A 6,000-nucleotide genomic window follows, 5' to 3' on the forward strand; every position below is an offset into this window, starting at 1 on the left:
CTCCAAAAAAGTAACTTGACGTCTATCTGGCAGAGACAGAATTTCAGCCACAATCTCTCACTTCTAGGAATGGGGGAGAATTCCTTCCATCAGGGAAGGTGTGTTGTACACCTGATTTTGGGGGTCCATTGCAGATTAGAACCCAGACTTTTCAGGGTCAGTCCAAAATGGATCCAGAGTCGAACCCTTAGGGACTTGATAAATGCCAGGAGCTAGAGCTTGCCCCCATTGTGGGTTTCAGGCACTAACTTTGTGTTGCTTACTGGAGGCAGAGGGAATGTCCACCCATAGGCATCACAGGCTACTCTTTCTAGAGTAAGACGAGATCACAGAGTATCTTTCTAGGGAGTTGGCTGCAATCTAGAGAGACTAGAGGAATGGGGGAGCCTAATCCTCATAAGCCTTCACAAGAACAGCCTAGATAGATAAGAGACCTGGCCAAAATGTTTGGTGTTTATGTGGCACATTTTAGGCATCAGGAATAGTAATGGAATAATAACTATTTGGACATAACCAAGAACAGCTTAAATTTGGACCTCAAAAAGCCTCTCTGAAAAAAGCCAATTGGGGGATGGGAGGACCCTTGGGAAGGGAGGAGGATGTCGCAGAAAATAGGGGGAGGGATAATCCCTGGAAATATAGCACAAGCACTGTCTGTGAGCAGAGTTCTCTATTATGGAAATGCTGTTCATTTCCAGAACAGAGACACTGATTATCACCATGCGCACACACTGCTCCTCCCCACCTCAATATGATAGAAATTATGCTTACACACTGCTGCTTCTGCCTGTGTTCCAAAAGAGAGATTTTGTGCCCACTCTTGCTTCTCTCTACTTCAGTGAGAAAGAGATGTCGTACCTGCAAGCTATCACTGCTATTGTACTCCCTGCTTCAATAAGAGAAGCTGGCCACTGTGACCTCAGACTGATTTGCCCAATTGACAAAGAGAAACTGTCCATTGTGGCTTCAGGCTGATGTTGCCCACTGAAGGAGTGAGGTTAGCCATTTTGACCTCAGGCTGATGGTGCCCACCTGAAAGAGAGAGGATGGCCATTGTGGCTTCAGGCTGATGCTGGACCAACTGAAGGAGAAAAGCAGGCCTTTGTGACTTCAGACTGATGCTACCCAACTGAAGGAAAGAGTCTGGTCATTTTGACCTCAGGTGGATGCTGCCCAACTGAAATAGAGATGCTGGCCATTTTGACCTCAGGCTGATGCTGCCCAACTGAAGGAGAGAGACAAGCCAGTGTGACTTCTGGCTGATCTCTAACTGATGCTGCCTACCTGAATGAGAGGGGCTGGCCATCGTGACTTCAGACTGATGCTGCCCAACTGAAGGAGAGGGGCTGAGGGCCATTGTGACCTCAGACTGATGCTGCTCACCTGAAGGAGAGAGATTGACCATTATGACCTCAGGCTGTTATTTCCTAATTGAAGGAGAGAGGCTGGCCATTGTGACCTCAGGCTGATGCTGCCCACTTGAAGGAGAGAGGTTGGCCATTGTGACCTCAGACTGATTTGTCCAATTGATAGAGAGAAACTGGCCATTGTGGCTTCAGACTGATATTGTCCAACTGGAAGAGAGGGACAGGCCATTATGACCTTAGGCTAATGCCAGGAGATGGGAGAGAGAGAGAGAGAGAGAGAGAGAGAGAGAGAGAGAGAGAGAGAGAGAGACTGACTAGCCAATGTGTCAACTAATTCCACGAGAAAGATGTTCTTTGTATCCCCAGGTCAGATATTCTTTTTTACTCTCAAATGCAAGTTTCATCTCTCCTCTGGTGGGTAGGCAGACAGAACCCACAGTCCAACAATGCTTTTTAGTATATGGGGAAGGCACAAATAAATTAATACTGAAAACTAAATTAAAAATGAAACTCTTCTAAAACTAAAATAAAAATCAAACAAAACTAGAACTAAAATGTCACCAATTGACTGCACACTCCTAGCTTGTATATTGTAATCCTTTCCACCAACCCTTCAATCAACAGTTGTAAGTCTATCCATTACTGATTGCTTATTTTCTTCCTATCACAATAAGGCCCTGATCTAAATTGAGAATCTAATAAGGTGCAATTGAATATAAAGGCAAGTGTAAGAGAAATCCGTACATGGTGAGTGTAATTTCTCTGTTATCATAGTATACTGGGACACATAGACAATCTATATAATTACTTCCTGTAGAGGGGATACGTGGGGATGTGGCAAGCTCCGCCCCCACTGCAGCCACAACCAATGGCGGGCCCAGAGGGGGTGACATGTGCAAGGGCAGGAGAGTGCGGCAGGAGCCGGTTGGAGCAGCGTGCGCCTGGAGATGGTTGGGGTGGCGGGCAAGAGGATGACGGGCAGTGGGAGGAGGACAGGTGGCGGAGCAGAGGCAGGCAGCAGCACTGCCCTGAGGAGGAGGATGACAAGTGGTGGGAGGAGGACGGGCGGTGGGCGAAGCCCCGCCACCCCGAGGAGGATGATAGCAAGGCAGAGGGAGGCGGCAGTGGTGGGACAGCCTGGCCCTGGCCCCCAGGTGTGAGATGGCAGTGACGGCATAGGGGGATGAGATGGCGATGGTTGGGCCCAACTAGAGGCCCAGATGCTCTGTGCCCGGGCCCACTAGTTTCATTTAATTACTGAACAAAGGAAGACTGTTTCTCTAAACCTCTGAGCATGATTGTCTCAACTGATTTTTAGCATAGTGGATCTAATTATGCTTAGAACATTTAATTTTTCTATGGCATATAACTCAATATGCTGAAAGAACACGGAGAACAGACCCATGAACAAAACTGAAGATGGTGGTTTTAAAAACTCACTCCCTATGAGAGTGCTTAAAATTGTATTTGTGCAGCTTGATTTCATGCATGTTTACTCACTGATAAGTAAGTTATCAGTAAGTTCCACTGATTTCAGTGTGCTTTCTCTCAAGCAAGGTATGCATAGGACTGCAGCCTTAATGGACTTTTCTGCATACCTCTTATGGGGCTCAGCCAAAGATATCTGAAAGCAGTTCAAAAGAGTTCAGACTATTATTAAAATTAAAGGGGTTTTGGATTAGGGTCTGTAACCTGCTCTTTAATTAGCATCAATTAAATATATGAATTGGTAAAGGGACATATTCATGATACACAATCGCTGCAGCAATTTGATGCAATGTATCTGTGTAAATGTCTTTGCTTCTCTAGAGCTCAAATTTAAAATAAATTGCTGTGTAACGATTCCAAGGAAGTAATTATCCCTTTAAAATAATCTAAAAGCCAAATAGCCCATTCAGTTTTACTTCTTATAGCTGGACAAATTATACTGAAAATGAATGGCTGAATTGCCCAAGTACTTGCCAGCTATAACCCACAATGAGCTCATGGTAAAGAAAAAAAAAAGTAAAATTTCAGATACAAGGTGGGCGGGATATGGCAAAACATATGGATTGATAGTATATGTATAAAGGCAAATCCATGAATAAAATTTAGCATTGGCTCCATGAAGATATGCAATCAACCTGTATAATCTGTATTGTGCTCCTGATCGGTTCTCTAATACCTGTATGCCAGTGTGAACATAAACCAAGAGATTCACATAATAAACTGATGCAATAACTGGAGCAATTGTGGGGCATGGAAGATTCTTGGTCCCAAGTCACCCTTTGTCATATTATTCCCAGTTTCTAATATAAGGCAACCTTTTACTTCATGCTAGGTTGAAGTTGCAGAAACGAAGTGGTTCAGATACAGCTTAGGACATAGGACATAGGAAGCTGCCATATACTGAGTCAGACCATTGGTCCATCTAGCTCAGTATAGTCTACACAGACTGGCAGAGGCTTCTTCAAGGTTGCAGGCAGGAATCTCTCTCAGCCTTATCTTGGAGAAGTCAGGGAGGGAACTTGGAACCTTCTACTCTTCCCAGAGCGGTTCCATCCTCTCAGGGGAATATCTTACAGACAGTGCTCACACATCAAGTCTCCCATTCATATGCAACCAGGGTGGACCCTGCTTAGTTTAAGGGGACAAGTCATACAACTGCTACAGCTGTACAATGTCACAAAATGTAACATTGCAATGATCCAATAAGGGCATTAAATCAGCAATCCTACACACACTTACCATCGAGTAAGCATAATTTAGACACTGTGACGAACATCTATAAACTTCTGCCAGCTGGACTCTGCCAGCTTACACAAGGGGAGAGAGTGATTTCCATGGATCCTCCTTCCCTTTGCAATCCCCTGTGTCTCCTGAAAATATTTCCCAAGGGTCAGGGGAGCAGATTTTCAGGGGTGCATAGGTTGCAGAGGGAAGAGGAATCAGCAGAAATAACCCCCTTCCTGTTGAGCAAGCAGAAGTGTTTAGGTGATGGAACTCTTAGTCTGGATGCTACCCAGTGGGTCCTGCTGCTGAGTAAACATGTATAGGATTGCACTGTTAAGTGTTGCTGATGCAGATAACACAAATCAGTTTTTTTTTAAAAAAAAAATCTGGGCATCAGCAAAGCACTGTAGAGCATAACAGTACTACCGACAATGTGTTTCATTGGGAGCAGTTTATATTAGTTGGCTTCTCAACGATGGAAGATTCTGCCTATAGATTTTCATGTTTTGTTTGCTTAGTAGCCCTTTTCATCTTTATTTCAGACAGCAACATCCTTTATTAACTACGTTGGACAGTGCCAGCCCATGGCATTTTGCTTTCTGAGGCAGAGTACCAAATGGCATCTCCTTTATCTCTCCTGCCCCCGTTAAAATGCCTCTCTATTTCTTCCTTCTTTCAAATCTCTCTCCCTACTTCCCTTTTCTGTCAAGAATGGAAGATGAAAAGCAGCATGGCACCATTTTGCTTTCCTTCCTCTGTAGGCTGTGTGTGTGTGTGTGTGTGTGTGTGTGTGTGTGTGTGTGTGTGTGTGTGTGTTGGAGGGGTGAGCAGGGAGATGCTGGTTGGACTTCTGTGCCACCCCTGAGACCTGGCCCACAGTCTGCCACATGAAGCTGCCCACTTCATCCTGCCTTATGGTAAGACTGGTCCTGACACTAGGGAAAGTGATGACTCTTCCTGGAGATTTCAGATATGCAACATTGTTCCCCCGCTGTTTACAAGTTCACTGATGCCTGTAGAAGCATATTCTTAATGTTATCCCACTGCAGCCCCTTGAAGGCAATGAAGAGCACCCTCTCATCTATGCCTTTGGTGCACCTTATTCAAGCAACAAAGGAATACAGAGGCTCCCCTATAATTTGTAGAATTCTTTCTTCCTGAAGACTTGTTAAAGCTTGGGCATCTTTCAGGAGGGTTGTATGGCCATTTAATATTAATGGCAGAGCCTCAACAGGCTGTTATTGTTTTTTAGCACCTATCATTTTTTTCTGTTTTTAAATTACCTAATATTTCTATGCTTATTTTTAAATTGTTGTTCCCATCTCAAGCAGTGGGGATTGGACATGTGACAAATTTTAAAAAGCAAGCAAAAGTTACATCACAACAAAGGGAGATTAAAACAGACATCACACTCTTTTAGACAGAGAAGTATAGAATAATGAATCAGTCCCACAAGTCTCACTTCATTATCTTTCTCCTACAACTATTTGGCACTGTTATGTGCAACTAGTGGCCCTGAACTGGAATGCACATTCTTATCCATGTCAAAGTGCATCTTTCCAGTTCATAGGATGAGCTATGGGATACAGATGGAGTTGCACAGCCAAATGTGCATCCACATCAGTTACATGCATAGAAGCCTGTTTCCTTATTTGAGCTGGGTCATCCTAGATTGAGTCACTTGTGTTCTCCTTTAATCACTAGGACTGAGCTCAAATGTGTGTACCTATTTCATGAAAATATTAATCATTGTTGAAAGGGGGACAATATTTTGGTATTTGTGGGTGTAGCTGCTGTAAAAAGACTGAAAGTGATTGTTACAGTGGTCCTGATTGGCTAGAATGTGACCAGTATAGGAAGTGTTGCCTTCACTCTTTTGTTAGCCACATCTGATTGGTTATGTAGTCTTGTGGCATTATCT

The 6,000-nt window shown here is 44.0% G+C and overlaps 1 long non-coding RNA gene across 1 annotated transcript; it reads left to right on the plus strand.

The window, feature by feature from the left end:
• The first annotated feature begins 1,596 nt into the window (after positions 1 to 1,596).
• On the plus strand, positions 1,597 to 4,759 carry LOC128351157 (uncharacterized). Its single transcript, XR_008319624.1, has 3 exons — positions 1,597 to 1,733; positions 2,042 to 2,114; positions 4,622 to 4,759. It is a non-coding gene; the product is annotated as an uncharacterized LOC128351157 (long non-coding RNA).
• Positions 4,760 to 6,000: the final 1,241 nt, after the last annotated feature.

The sequence above is a fragment of the Hemicordylus capensis genome, chromosome 1 (assembly GCF_027244095.1).
Source record: "Hemicordylus capensis ecotype Gifberg chromosome 1, rHemCap1.1.pri, whole genome shotgun sequence".
NCBI classification, from domain to species: Eukaryota; Metazoa; Chordata; class Lepidosauria; order Squamata; family Cordylidae; genus Hemicordylus; species Hemicordylus capensis.